Raw genomic sequence first — 15,907 nt, forward strand, 5'->3', positions numbered from 1 at the left:
ATGGACGCACTGCTCTCTCTGGGTCCTCCTCCTGCGAACGCCATGAGAAACTGGGGCAGCACCAGCCCCTTGGGAAGATATAGAGCCTGCCCACTGTGACACCCGTGCGGGGCGCGGCGCCTCACAGAGGGCTGCTGTGACACAGGGACACGTGCTGGGGACACGCCGCGGGGCGGGGACCAGACACGCAGCACCCTGCGGATCCCCACAGGCCCCGAAATGCAGGATTTCCCCATTCTCCATCACTTGAACTCACTCATGGTCCTCAAACAGTTCTAGCAAGGACTTTCTCCCGAGAGCCCTTCCCAGCCCCGTCCCCGATCCACGTCCCCCTCCAGGGACCCGAGGCCACCGGAGCAGTTTGTGCTACCGCTCACAGCCGCACAGCGTTACTCAGCCATCTGGAAAGCCTCGCTGGCACCCAGGGCCTGAGAGCATCAGGCCACAAGCCTCCAGTAAACATGCACGGCAAAGTTTTTCCCCATTTTCCCATTTTCAGCCCAGAACAGCAGCGCTGATGGGGGGCCCCAGCCCAGCCTGTCTGGGCCCTCGGGGCACAGCTGCTCCTGGCCCATCCCGCCCTGCGGGCCGTGCTGGGCCTTCTCAGGGGAAGGCGCGGGCCCTCGCCCTGAGGCCTCGCAGCACGAACAGGCGGAAGGTGCCCAGCCCAGCCCCAGTCGGGCGCCCTCCTGCTCCCTCCCTCAGTGCCAGTGTCACCGAAATCAGGAATGAAACCCCTTCACACTGGTCTCTTAAAGAGCAGGCATTACTGCATTCGGTGCCGGGTGCGTGGGGGATCTCTCCAGCCAGCATGCACCCCGGGCTGAAATCATGACAGGGATTTAAAACAGGTAACAATGTTAGTTACGCCTACTGCTCCTACCCCTTAACTAACTATTGGTTAGTACCTTTCTTACTTCATCTTACAGATACAGTTCCAATTCCCTACGCATGCCCAGAGGGGAGGGGGCTTATTTGGGTTGGGGGCGTTTTCTAGCTAGGAGGTGTGGGTTTCACACGACAATGAGGCAGGTCAGCCTTAAAACAGTTTTGGCACTCTCTTCTATTTTCCTAGATTTCGACCTTGTGGTAATCCTCACCGTAAGTTAGTGGAGACAGTTTTTAACTGTAATTTTATGTCTAAATACCAGGTGCACGCATTACAAAGTATCTTCTTCACTCTGGGTTGGAAAGGGCAGAGCCAGCCATCAGAGGGATCCCTCTCTCTCCAGCCAAGTCCCCCACAAAAAGCCAATTCAGGTGCCCAGCAAGCCCCTCTCCCTCGTCAGGGAGCTCCAGTCCAACGCCAGGCTCTAAAACCTGCTTCTGTCTCTCGTGGAGTGTCAGAGAAGTCCCCTCTTCCCCGCCCCGGGCTGGCCCTGCAGCCGGGGGAAGCACCTTCCCTGTTTGGAGGTACTTACCAGGGCGGCTGCCTCTGCAGCTCTTGCTGCTGCCTGTTGGTCTCAGTGACGTGCTTGAATATGTCCCAGCCTGCTTGATGCGGCTCCAGCCTTTCCAGGACCCGGACCGCTCCTGGAGAAAGGTGGCTGCAACAGCAGGGAAAAGTCATCCCTCAGCTTCTGCTGGAGACCCCTTCTGCCTCCACGCCCGTCCGGCCTCTGCACCCACCCACTCCTCCGTCCACCCGCACTTTCGCCCCGTGGTGAGTTTTAGGCCTTGGCTGTGGGGGGACCCTGGTCATGCCCATGTTAGGAGGAATTAGGTACACTTGCTTACTCTTTTATTACATGAACAACGAATCACACACACACGTAGTCACAGAATCACCAAGGTTGGAAAAGACCTGTAAGATCATGAAGTCCAACCATCAACAAAAAAAACCCCAAACCAACCAAACAAAAAAACCCAACACACATCACACACCGCCATGCCCATTAAGCCATGTCCCGCAATGCCACGTCCACACGTTCCTTGAACACCTCCAGTGAGGGTGACTCCACCACTTCCCTGGGCAGTTTATTCCAGTGTGTCACCATTCTCACAGTAAAGACATTTTTCCTAATGTAGATGAACAGCAGAAACGCTGTGGAGAAAAGCACTTCTTCAAATCTGTTATAAAGCTGTTATCTTTAAAAGCTACATACTTATTGGGAAGAGTTGAAGAGATGATTTAAAGGGAATATGTGAAGGAGAAAAAATAGTCTGTCAAGACTTACACCTCCTGTGCTTTCTGCTGATTGTTGTATAGTGTGCAGCACTACATCAGTGATGACACCATGACACTGTGGTGCACTGTGCTGCAACTGGGGAAGAGCAGTCCCTGGGCACTGCAGACGGTTTTCCTATGCAGGATTATTACTGTGTTTGGATATGGTTATGTGAGGAGGGAAAGAAATACCGGTTCAGTGTGGTACAGCCAGGGAGGGAGGGAAAAGGAACGAGGATCAGGGCAGGTCGCTCATGTGGGGATGAGGCAGTGGTTTGTTTGGGGGCTTAAAGATCTCTTCTGAGATGGAGATGGGGCTGTGTGTGCTGGAGACTGAGCTGAGGGATTCCTGTGAGTAGGGGGGGCAACTGATCGCAGTGTGAATCTTGGCTGCATTGGAATTGAGTCTGGTGGTTTCCTGCATCAACAACCTTTTCTGCTGTCTTCTGGAGGTAAGAGCCAATTGAGGTGGAATCTCACTGTGACTGTTGGTGCTGAAGTTCTCATCATAGCCTAGTCGGAGAGCTCTGGAGGAGACAGGGGAGGTGTCTTCTTCCAAAAGTTTGGCAGCTTACTGATTTGCTTCCTCACAGTTTATATGGTACACAGGGCAGGCAGGAGACCATCTGATGCCTCAAGGCTTTTATGCACGACCAGGTGAAAGCCTTGTCCAGTGTCCGGAGACAACTTCACACAGCCACAGCTCCGGCCGCGTGACGCCTGCCCAGATATCTCGGGACAGTTGCTGGAATGGGGAGGGAAAATGGTGGTGGAAGTTTCCTGCTCTCTAGTAAATCCTTGTTATCGTCACATTGCTTGTTTTGCTTTTTCCCCTACTGTACGTTTCCTGGTACCACCACCATCATACACTTTTTCTGGGACTTACAAAATACTTTCCTTCTGTTTGTCCACGCCTGTGAGACTTCAGCTGCTCTGCCCTGTTGCACGGCTTATTTTGCTTCTCTCTGATCGTGCCTCTTAACTTATCTCTGAGGGCTTGATGCGCTTCCGTATTTTTTCCTCTTTGTCTTTCTCTGCATCTGTGGGGTTTTTTTATTTTTATTATTTTACACTCCTGTGCAGTGGACACCTTTCTTCCCTTCCCTCTGAATGAGCTGGGGCACTTCCTTGTCCCTGTCTGTGCCATTCCCCGCTCTCCTTGGGTAAACGGAGTCTCTGTGGCCTCCCAAGTCCTCACGTTCCTTTGGTGGCTCTTGGGGCCTTAAGTTTCACCGAAAGCCTTTCTCTTGCTGGCAGCGTGTGCTTTCAGATGCATCTTTCCCTTTCTTGTCACTCCTCTGTCCCATCAGAAAGAAGGGTCACATAGATGTTTGGACAAGGTTCTGGAGCAAGTGTTTTCTCATGGTTATTCCTCAGAGCGCCCTCAGTCACGAGGCATTCCCATCACCCTCTTCTTCAGAGCTGGCCTGGTCTCAGACATTGATTGCAACTTTCTTTGCTCCTTAGTTTGGGTGCAAAACACCGCTGGGTACAAAAGAGAGGATGCTGCTCCCGGCAAGAGCTGTTGGTATCAAAGTCCCTTGCATGATGATAGATGCTGTGAAGGGTCTGTGTACTCCCTGTGTCCTGCCTCAACCCGTGTACACGGTGGTAGAAGTCCTGCCTTTTGCTGCTCTTGAGCTTTTGACTGTTAGTGGCCTCTCAGTGGAGTCTTTCTTCTGAGTCCCACTCTTTGTTTTACAACGGGTCTGCACTTGCACACTCCTGTCCTGGCTTGTGGGGTAGCTGCTGATCCTCTCTCATTGCAGCTGTGAGCAGGTGCTGGAGCCTTTTACTGGAAGAGCAGAAATGGATGGAGTGGAGCGATTCAAGACCGTCTTGGGTGGCCTGGAGAGTGGAAAAAAAATTGATTTGGCAATAAAAACTGGCAATCTAACTTGGTTTTTTAGCTGCATGCAGTTTGACTGTCTGCAGGGGTAAATTCACCCCCACGCACATTTAAGCAGTCATGCTTACAAGAAAAGCCAAGAAAGAAATCACCTTCATCAGGGGGAAGCATTCCTGCCTTTCTGTGAAATTTTATCCTTCAGACAGGTAAAAAAAAGACCCCTTCCTTATACATTGTAAGGTCTTTATTGCACTTGATTTTAACCACACACATTTATTTCAACTCAGACTAACGTCTTCATTTGCCAAATTATAAAGACTGAGGATTTCGGTGCCACAAAAATCTTACTTAGCATCTGTATGGAAGCTCAGGCTGAACTAGCAAGTTACTCTCAAAACTCAGGGAAGGTTGTTTGCTTTTAGTTTGCATAGTAGATACCTGTATAAAAAGTCTTCTATGGGTGGGTATTTCCCGCAGAAAAAAATAGAAATTAAAAAGGAAAAAGAAAAACAACAACAAAAAAAAAATCTAAAAAATACCCAGAACATTTGATGAACTTTATTCTTTGACTAATAGCTGTTGCTATAACTAAGATCGGGAGATGTTGTTTCCAAAACTTTCAGACATTTTTCAGTACAGTTAGCTAAGTTTCATTAATCTGAGATTTGTTTATTTGTTTTGCAGCAGGTTTTATACTAATGTGTGTCTTTAAGAAAATTTCCAGGTTTTCTGTTTGGAAGGAATTGGGATTTGTACAGTCGCATAGGAAGGAACTGCAATGAAATTACTTCAGAAATAATTGGTAAGTGGTTGTCATCCTCAGGCCTGGAGGTACTGAAAAACCAGCACATCCTCTGCAATGTTAATTAGCTATCAATAATAAGCATAAAACTCATTTGTACAGAGGTGATTAAACCTGGCTGCGTACAGAAGCGTGCTGTGCTCCCAACAGCGGCCCCGCCACTGACTTCAGTCCTCCACCAAACTCCTTTTTTCTTCTCCACCGCAATAAAACTAGCCTTTCCTGTACTGCTGTAACCTTAGTTCCCCCTTACGGCACATCCATTTCTCCCACCCAGAGAATAACCCGTTTCCCTCCATACGCCGTGGTCTCCCTACTGCAATAGGTGCTGGGGCCCAGAAGGTACCATAAAGGGGCAGTTCCCAATTCCCCAAACAATAAATGCAAATAACTGCTGGACAGCAATACACCACGGAAGGTGGTATGAAAGTTATTTTACTGCAGCCGCTACAGTACGTCACCGTACGATGCTGAGCTAGAACACTGCAAGGGAATGGGAAATGGCTTGGAGAAAAACTCTTGTGATTGCCCCTAGAGCTTCAGCAAGAAATGCAAAGATGAAAGCTGAGTTTTAAAAAGCACCTGCCATTTTTGACATAACTATCAGTCTGATGCAAAACACAATTTTTCACTGCTAACTGGAAACTCTTCAAGTGATTCTGGATTCCAAGTAAGATGTACCTTCCGTCAAGATATATTGAGGATTTGATGAGTTTACTGTATAGCCACAATTCTTCAGATTATGATGGTTTATATTGCTTTGCATATGTGAAAGTCAATGAACTTTTTTGTCCCTTGCATGAAGTGGTCAAAACCTTTCTCCTTGTAAAAAAAATAAAATAAAATAAAAAAGGTTGTTGAAGTGATCAGAAAAGACTCTGCTCAGTTTTAAATATAGAATATACAACGGCCTAAACTCTGCAATAAAAAAATACTGTAACTCTTGATTTCCGTGACAGTAGAGCCAAACCGTTCACTTCACCTTACCATCAAAAGTCAGCAGTTTCCACAGTTTCAAAACTATGTGTTGCAGGATGCACGCAGTGCTCTTCAGGGAGGACTTGCTCCCTGACTGATCGAGCAAGGCTTTTAACCGGCAGGATTACAATTCCACCTCTTAAAAGTTCAGTTTTCTTCCCCTGAATCCAAACTCATCTAACTAAAGAGGTCCTTCTTGCTAACAACAGCTTGAGGGCTTCCGAGGGCGCTTCCTGCTCCTCAATGTCTTTTTTTACCCCCCTCGACCACACTGTTCTGAGCAGAATTTTTTTATTTTTCTTTTTTAGCCTTTTGTCTACCCATCTCCTTGAGTCTCTGCTCAACAGGGCAGCTGAGCCCACAGACTTTGTCAGGTTCCTGCTGACACAACTCCTAAGGATACTGAGGATAATTAGTACAAAAATAAATGCTTTTCATGTAAAAAGATACTTCAATGGGGCATTAATAAGCGATGTCTCACAATGCAGCTACGTGTTTAAAGTGTTGAATCTTGAATTGGTACAAAGAAAGCCTCTGAGGTGTCATGGAGTATATTAGTGTTCATGTGGACTGATAATTACCCCATGGAACCTGATAATGAATCTGTTCGTTGCAAAACTAGTCCAGCAACTGATTAAATAAACCTAATCTACATTCTACTGCTAATTGGCTTTTCTTCTTTGCATGATGATGGAAAAAATTCAGTATAGAAATGGACAAAACCTTCACAAAGTGAGCGTGCCAGGAACAGACCGAAGGGGAAAGAGGGAGGAGAAATTTTCTTTCCAATGTTATGAGACATTCACGAGGATGTCTTTTTTTAACTCCATTTGATGACTTGCACATCCTGATAATAAATGCTAATTTATTGAAGGCTTCCTGAGACAATGGGGAAAAAAAAAATTACTTACCAGATTTGATCAGACACAGAAACACTAAGGTAAATATAAAACTATGTAACAACAACAAAAGAAGAACCCAAACAACAAACACCACAGGTTTTCTTGGAAACCGGAATTTATCTAACAACAGTAAATTCATTCCCAGAGAGAAAGTAAGATGGCGACAACTAGGGAATGCACACAGAAGCATACGGAGCAATTACCAGACACAGGAGTTCATACATGCATCCTTTCATCTAGCAAAGACATGGGACATGGTTTTTCCTGTTGTTATAAGGCAATATATTTGGTTTGTGACACTTGAATTTTTGAAAGGTTTATGCTAGCTCATTGGAAGACAATACTGAAGCTGTGCTTTGCATTCCCCTAACGGAAATGAAGTGAAAGGATTTGCACATGTATTATGAGACAGAACTTTGAACAATGACTTTGAACGCTGCCTTATCGTGGGCTTTGGTGACTTTTTTGCAAGATAATAATTTTTGCAATGATTATTAGAGGACTCAAAACTCAGTAGATTTATTTCTTTTCCCTCCTGGTCTGGGAACTTGTAAAGCAGTTTACTCCATCACTGTCATGGGCACTGAATCGGACTCAACAGGTAGCACTTCACAAGCAAATTTCTGCCCAGGGAAGCAATACCTAATCTAAGGTGCGGATCACAGGCTGTTAACTTAGCTCTGTGTCTGCACTTCAGCAGCAGTGAGGCAGTTTAGCCCACACTTACCACTCACCTACCGCAGGATTAAGCATTCAGAATAGCTCACGTGCTGCAAAAACATCCAAAGTTTGTTTACTCTGAACTACGAGTTTCTGCCTCCTCTACAAAGTTGCAGAAGCACCTCACAAGCATTTGATACCAGAGGCACTGATGTTTATATGACCTTAGCTGTGATCCTAGACCTAATAAGGCCATGATAGCAATCAATTACAGTAGCTCATTGGTGGCACTGCAAAAGTGACACTCACAAAACCAGGCAACCACCAATGAAGATCGTCGCACCTTGTGGCAAAGCTCGGTCGGTTACAGGCAGCACCCAGCTGACCGAGAAGGGACTCTCACAACATTTCACCCTATATGCACACCCAGAGAGGACCATGAGATGACCTTTGGCTCTGCTTGGAAGACCTGCAGCTTCGGGGGAATTTACACTGTCTGTGCAAATGGCAGAACTGCAAAACAGGTTTTTACAAGTGTATAAACTGTAATTATACAGCACTGTGCCCAGCCTGGAGCAGATTTAATAATATTATTAATACTGCCATGAGTCAGACCAACTCTCAGAGGGCATAGTGTAAACCTTGATATTGTTCTTCAGGAAAATAAATTGCTTCTCTGGTAACAAAGAGATCCATTAATTTTGCCGGCCTTTTCCATCTCTGCACACCAAAGACCATAAACAAAGCGCATGCTTTACGGATTCTTCATTGCCAATCTATCCAACTGCTTTAGAGCATCGAAGGGAAAGAAGCTTGGAAAGGAAATATGATTCTGACCTCAGTAAATTCATGGATAGATGCCAGCTAAAGGTAAGTAATTGAGCAAGACTGAACAAAAATATTATTCTTACCAGTTACATGAAATGCTTTACTTTAGGGGTCAGCTGAGTAGACATCTTGCCCTGTAAAGCAGGACTTCTTTTTCAAGCTACTGCTTCTGAATAATTCATACTTCAACTTTGTTATAGAGTCATTAATATTCCTTCTCATGTTCACTGAAAAATTAAAAAGCAAACTAAAAAAAAACGATGGTGTTGGACTAAAAATAGTCCTTTGGCCTATGTACTGGCTACCATCAAAAAACCCTCAGCAATTAGCATTCTGTTCATTTTGCTACACACACTGGAGGTTCAACACCTACAGTGCAGTAAATTTTGATCTTTAAAAAAACCAAAACAACTGGTGCGAGTAACTTCAGACAAATCATTCTGAGGAGCGTATTGGCTACTATCAGCTTCTATATAACCTGACATCGTAGTTAAAGTCTTACAGCATCACGGACTCAGATGGGTCTCGTCTACGTGGTGCAATGCAGCCGTTTCACATCACGCAGAAGTCTCCAACCTATCTCTGAACGAGGTCCTCTGCCCAGGCTGCTTTGTCAGATCAGAGCATCGCAGGAGTCCACTGCCAGCCCCTGGCTAGTCCAGACGCTCAGGCTTCTCTGCACTTTATCACACTGCTTTTTGCAGCACAAATGTAATACATTTATTTACTAGCTGAATCTTTTTAGGTACCATCCATATCTTCTAAAGGAATTATCATTTACAAGTCAGGTAAAGATTTGAGGTACCAAGGTAAAACTTTGAGTTCAAACATCCTTCTTCCACTTCAGTTTATCAAAACTGCTACAGCACTACAAGTAGATAAACAGCAAAAAGCCAGTAGTTTATCAAGAGAACCGGTTTCTCATTTCATAGATCAGATTTCTCAAAGTGCAGTTTGACACAAAAAAGTCAAAAAGCAAACAAAAAAAGCCGACACCTGAACAGATTGTAGCTTATGAAGTTAAACGAATACATTTGGCAACTCAGCACCTAAATCACTAGTCAGATTTTTCCTAGCTGAGACATGCTCCTTGGCAGACACTGCTTTGTCTCCCAGCACAGCGTATGTGCCTGACGAAGGGCAGGAATGGATACAGAGCTGGATTCCTTTCATCTGTGAGAGCTGTATCAGGAAAATTCTATGATCTGCATTATACCTTAAGATAACCAGACAAAAACCAAGGTAACGACCAAACAGCGGTTATTAATAATTTCTGCCTCACTGCCTCTGTACTGGGCACTCCACCAGATCTGTGCAGATACAATGGGGTCATACTCTTGTCATCCTGCATAGTTTGGGTGCCCTAGTAACCCTGATGAGGCCACATACTCAGCTGGACAGTAACTTGTGGTTGCCCAGTTTCCTTAAAATGACACTAAGCCCCAGCCAAATTAATGTAAAATTTAAAGAAAAGCATTTATTCACAAAGTCAAAAACAAACAACACAGTTACAAAGGGTTATCAAATGCCAACATGTAGAAGTGCAAAAAAAGAAGTGTAAGTCAATATAACAAGGTTAAATATGAAACATCTCTCCCCTTCCCTTTCACACCTGATTTGCTGCTGTTACAAGCATGTAACATGTTGATAACATGCTGTTATCAAGGCTCCAGTCTTGCTACACCTTACAAATCAGGCTGCAGCTGTTAGGAAGTGATTCTCCAGTAGAGAGAAATCACCTCTGTTGGAGGTGCACGTGCCCTGCAAGACCCAGTCTTCTCCCAGAAGTTTCCCAAGGGGTCCAGACAGACTTACACCACCTCCCTGAAGCTTGTTCCAGCCCTCCCTTATCCAGAAGGCACACTAATCACACACCTTGATTACAATAAGCCCTGTCTTACCTCCTTGAGATTACACTGGTTATTAAACCAGAGCCTGTACTGTTAACCTGTGCAGAAGCAATTGATCATCTGCTGTATATTAGACACAATTTCAGCTGGTCCTAAAATGAATAAAACAACTGTGGGAGATTCTGAAACTCGCTAAGAGTATCATCTGAATCAACCAAGCACAGTGGCAGCAGTGCTTGGTGATCCTGCCCAAACATATTTGCAGCGGGACCCTGAGGCCAAACAAAGCAGGAAACCGTAACGTGCAGGTTGGCAAAAGACTGCGAGGCACAGGATGGCAAGGATGAGTAAGGCAGAGAGGATGAGTAAGGCAGAGAGGATGAGTAAGGCAGAGAGGATGAGTAAGGCAGAGGATAGCAAGAACCTCCACACTTACGAGCCTAAACCTCCCCCGTCTCCTGGTCGGAGGAAGCAGAACAGAGAGCATGTCCTGCAATGAACAAGGGAAGTCATGATCTTAATGTCAATACTCAATGTTCTCTTAATGTCAATGTCAATCCGGAGGGGTAATACCTAGTGATTCAATTGGTTCTCCCTTTTCTTATTCTTAAATACATGAATCAAAGGTCATATATCAATATCAGTCAGGAAATTAATTCTTCTGCTTCACCCACCACAGAGACGCACATCTCCATTATACCAAGCAGCAGTTCTCCTGTAAGGAAGGGGAGTTGGCACCATCTTTCATCAAGAAATTATAAAGCTCTCAGCTGCCCCTTTTTGTGATTCATTGCGCATGTTCCAGTGTGAAATGAGCCTTACGTTGACCTTTATCCCTACCCTAACTGATGCATTAAGGGATCTACTTAGTGCAAGCATTTACATGAGAAAAAACATTGCTCTTTAGTGCCTCTCGATTGAAACCAGACCGTAGCAACACACAGTCTTTTCAGGGACTAGTGACTAATGCTTCCTCTTCCAAAAAAATCTTTCTCCTAAGGTCTGTAACAAGCCTGAATGGAATAATGTGTCAAGTCCCTTCTCAAAGGTGCTTCTTCAGGGTATTTCGAGAGCAAAACACGGACACATCAGGAAAAGCAATTCCACAATTTACCAAATTTCAGAGACACTCAGCCCTTGTAGGAAACAAGCAGTTTGCCACCGTATCAAAGCTAGAACTGCACCATCTAGTCCTACATACCTCTTACCACGGTTTTCTTTTGTTTAGCACATAAAATGTGGCATAAAGCGTACGTGACCTTTCTAGTTACAGTTCTCAACTGCGTCCACAGAAAAAGACGACAGTCGCTTGCAAAATAAACATATAAAAATAAATGTATTTTATAACTATATATATGCATTTTACAATATATATAATATAATAATGGATTTTATATACATTTTTATATCTATTAAAATATATATATAAAATAAAAATAACATAAAAAATAAACATATAAAACTTGCAAAAAATCAAGAGGACTTACAGGATCAGTCAGTTCTGGCAAGCTCGCTTGGTAGGTGAGAGGTCTACAGTCACGAGTATTATTCACCAAGACACAGGGAAGAAACATTGGTCCCACATCGTCCCCATCGAGCACATCTACTGTCAGGCTGGTTGTACTTGTCCTTCGCTCATTAAGATTCTGTCCTCAGTCCTGTGGAGCAAACGAGTTACATCTGGTGAGACTTTCTGAACTCAGAATCTACAAAAAAGTCTGAAGTTAAAGCGAAGGGCAAAACATATAAGCACCATAATTATCCAGGTTCTAGGAAATAGCTAATTACAGAAACTTCCGCCTCCGAGCTACAGCCTTTAATTTCATAAAGGCTCAGAAATACAATTAAGAGGTAAAAATTTACCTCTTGAATTAAGAAATGGTGTGAGACATCTATTACTCAGAAATAATACAGTTTTGAGAAATTAATTCTCAGGAAATGTGTGAGATGAAGATACATGTCTTGTTAAATATATATAAAAATGGAGCATATTTATAGGAGATAGAGAGTCCCTTGTGCCTTACTTAAAATCTGAAATGTACTCTTATGCTGCCTTGTGTAACTCTACCGGATCCTATCTGTAAGTAAAAGGACTTTCACTTACAGAAACGGAAAGCATAAGCAGTAACAGCTACTTTTCTAATTGGCAGTGGGAAGGCCATGGACTGTAATGCTCAATCCACCTCTGCATGCCACATTTTAGGAAAGATTTAGCACCTCCTTCCCCGCCTCCCCCCCCACAAAAAAATAACCAGCCAGAGGACAGCAATGAGATTGATCTAAGATCTCCAAACTGTACTCCATGTGGAAAGCTGATTTGTCTAGAGAATGAGTTATACTGCTCATGGTTTAAAGGTTGAAGAACACTTCTGTCCACAATAAAGCAGCTACAATGCTGCATCCCAAAAAAGTCTCCATGCTGCGTGACAGGTTCTTTTCAATCTATCATGGTTTCACTTTTTTTGTTTGTTTGTTTGTTTGGGGTTTTTTTAACTCTTTGGGTACACAAGACACCATTGACTACTGCAACTTCTTTATTGTCTCTTTTTTCTCTTTCCAGGTGGTACAGAATAAAACTATACTTTCCTGAATTGTGGGAACCACCCGGATTATTTTTATACGCTGAACAATGTACACACTAGCAACAGTTCACCGTTCCTTTCTTTCTTCTTTTGTTATCATAGCAAAAAACCAGCATGACTCTCCAATACTTTTTTTTTAAATAGTCAAAAATATTTCCATTTTCATGAAGCAACTGTTGTGATAGCTTTTCTTTACAAAAAGAAAATCTTGTGGAGGGAGTATGGGCCATTAGCTAAGTCTTGCCCTCCTATCCGAGGATAACACTGACAGAAAAAAGCAATTTTTTTTAAGTATTTATGCTGTTTAATATCGTCATCTGCGTAAGACGAATAGGTCATTGCTCTGAATCAGACTGGGTACTTATATTTTTTTCCCTATTTTGGAGTCCACTCAGTTCTTGGAACCCCTTTACCTTTACAGTTACTAAATACGTGAATTTCTGAATTCAGTTTTCTTCATGGTCAATGATGAAAAACAGTAACAGCTACAAGGAGCAGCCTTCATCATCAACCAATCTTTTCTACATTCCCCCAGTATGTGCTCTTGAGTAATACTGGGTCAAAGCACAGATACAGAGTTATTGATTTCATAAGAAAACACATGGCCTTGCAAGACATTTCCATCATGCAAGCTGCCCTATGATAAAAAAACACGATACAGAGGCTATCAGCACAGCTCTAGTCCCAAACCCAGTACCACAAAGGTGACAATTTACTGTCTAAGGACATATATTCAAAGGAACGAACAAATTAAGATGAGATTGCTTTGTTGTACTGCCACCATGGATCCCAAGCTGTGCCTTCACCAATTGCTCCCGCAGCGTGACAGGCTTCCCTCCTCACGCGAGGTGTTCGCACTGCTGCACGCCATGCCCTTCTCTTGAAAAACACGACCTGCTCAACTACCCCAGTTACTTTTCTAGGAGTGCTGTGTCTCATGAAACTCACAGCTCTGACATCAAAGGAAAAGAGCAGAATAAATGCAGAATAAATTATTGGTAAAACAACAAGGCAAATCAGTTCTGAGCCTTCACGTATTCCTTTTCAAGAGATCAGCAAGTTACGTTACCCGGGTAAAACGACTTGTTCCAACAGCCGTAACTGTGTGGGCCAGGAGCATCTTTAAATATATCTGAGTGCGAGAAGCACTGAGACAGCCCCGGAGCCTGTCTTCTATTGGGGGAATGCTGAACATGCCACAAAATATGTAGGGAAGTGGACTGTAAAATGTATCTACAATTCTGTATCAGCAGGATGACAGTAATATAAATGTGTGAATTCAGGAGCAAGCTATCTAAAGTTGCTTCAGAGCATTCTCATTTTCCCACAAACAAAGTAGTGTCACAACAGAGGTAAACAACAGAGGAGAAGTTTTCGTTTCGGCTATTGTCGGAAGGACAAAAAGGGAAAAAAGCTTTCACAGCCTTCAAGGGCACCAAAAAACTTCCCTGATGACAAATACATAAGATACAGTTTAAACATCACTCTTCTCCGTATGCGTTATCCACTGCCAGCCACTCTATCAAAACCTCCACATACACTTGCAAGACAACTTGAAAGAAAAGTCATACCTTCATAGAAAAATGCATTTCAAACCTGAAGGATACAACTAAATTATATCCATTAAACTCGTTTGAGATCAAATTAGCATCGCTAGATTTGTTAGAAAATGAACACTTAGTGACACCAGAAGGCACTTTTCTGCATGGGCTGTACTATGAATTTGCAACTTGCTCCTTGTGCCAAAAAGGTTGTCTTGTTACACACACTGAGCAAGCTTTTTTAACCAGTAATAATATGTCTAAGCTTTCAGCAACCGAGATAAATCTTAAATAAGATCTTCAGGAGAAGAGTATTATCAGACCTGGTAGTTCAGCGAGACTTTTCCTTTCCTTTGAAAAATCTCAATCTCCAAACTAAACCCCCCCCAAATCAGTGGCACAAATGGTCGTTAAGAGAGCTATACTTACATTTGCTTGAACAATGACAAAATAATGTGTCTTTTCTTCGTAATTTAGTCTTTCCCATAGAATACTGCTCCAGACAAAGTGAGAGGAATATCAAAGGTGCTGCTGGAAGTCTGAAAAAGTTAAAACAGTACGATAAAATTGAACATGCTTCAAAGTTAAAACATGTTTCAGATAGGACACAACGAGATGATCGATTGGATGGCACACCAAAATTGCATATGCTTTCCACATTAGAGATTTTAAAGTCTTCTATGTTTTCTCCCCGCCCAATTTACTCTTTAAGAACCCCACAATAAATAATCTGTACGTAACAGAATTCTGATTCTTTGCATATACATTATTACTTCCAACCACAAACTGAAGTCTAACTATCCTGCTTCTTGCAGATTTGCCATGCTGAATTAGCAGCTGTGTGTTCAGAAAAGCTTTCTCTATTTGTCAGCTGAGAGTTCAGGTCTTCCGTTTCTACGGTTTGGCGTGCCTTCATCTATTTTTTCCCACTATTGTAGAAAGTATCAAGTATTAGAGATTAAGAAATCCACGTCACTGTACTTACCTTCTCTTTATTCTGGCTTTCAAGAGGGCAAGGAAGTAGTAAACATGCGGAGAACAGTAAAGCTACACGCATAGGTGCCAGTTCACAGTGGCAGTTATGCACTTGTTCATAAGGTAGTAAATTCAGATTTCACAGTGCCCCGCCAGCGAGTAGGCTGGGGGTGCACAAGAAGCTGGGGGGGTACACACGGTTGGGACAGCTGACCCCAACTGACCAAAGGGATTTTCCATACCATAGGATGTCATGCTCAGCAATAAAACTGGGGGGGAGGGTGGCAGGGGGGCCACTGCTCTGGGTCTGGCTGAGCATCGGTCAGTTGGTGGGGAGCAATTCTTTTCATCACTTGTTTTTCTTGGGTTTTATTTTCCTCTCTCTGTTGTTTGGGGGTTTTTTTCCTTAGGTTTGTTTTTTTTTTTAATTTCTTTTTATTTATTAAACTTTTTATCTCAACTCACAAGTTTCTTTCTCACTTTTACCCTTCTGATTCTCAACCCCATCGCACCAGATTTTGTTATTACCATCCTGCTAATGACACAATAGATCCTGCCAAACCTACAACCTGCAAAATGTGAAGACCAACTTAGGCAAGACACGTTCCAGAAATTACAGTCAGCACAGGGAACCAGATGTATCTATCTTGTTCTGTCCTTGCCAGAACTGCTGGGTGACCTGTCATCAGCCCCAGTGACTAACAGCAAGCAACAATCTCTAATCTGCCTTACCTGAGATGCAGCTCCTAGGAAAACAGCTCTTTCAGAAAGTC

The 15,907-nt window shown here is 43.5% G+C and overlaps 2 long non-coding RNA genes across 2 annotated transcripts; both read right to left on the reverse strand.

The window, feature by feature from the left end:
- Position 1: 1 nt before the first annotated feature.
- LOC132317191 (uncharacterized) lies at positions 2 to 2,874 on the reverse strand. Its single transcript, XR_009484033.1, has 3 exons — positions 2,178 to 2,874; positions 1,422 to 1,547; positions 2 to 31 (listed from the first exon to the last, which is right to left on the reverse strand). It is a non-coding gene; the product is annotated as an uncharacterized LOC132317191 (long non-coding RNA).
- A 565-nt stretch (positions 2,875 to 3,439) lies between these two features.
- LOC132317190 (uncharacterized) lies at positions 3,440 to 14,637 on the reverse strand. Its single transcript, XR_009484032.1, has 3 exons — positions 14,589 to 14,637; positions 11,524 to 11,694; positions 3,440 to 4,015 (listed from the first exon to the last, which is right to left on the reverse strand). It is a non-coding gene; the product is annotated as an uncharacterized LOC132317190 (long non-coding RNA).
- Between the last annotated feature and the right edge of the window lie 1,270 nt (positions 14,638 to 15,907).

This window comes from Gavia stellata, chromosome 6 (genome assembly GCF_030936135.1).
Source record: "Gavia stellata isolate bGavSte3 chromosome 6, bGavSte3.hap2, whole genome shotgun sequence".
NCBI lineage: Eukaryota > Metazoa > Chordata > Aves > Gaviiformes > Gaviidae > Gavia > Gavia stellata.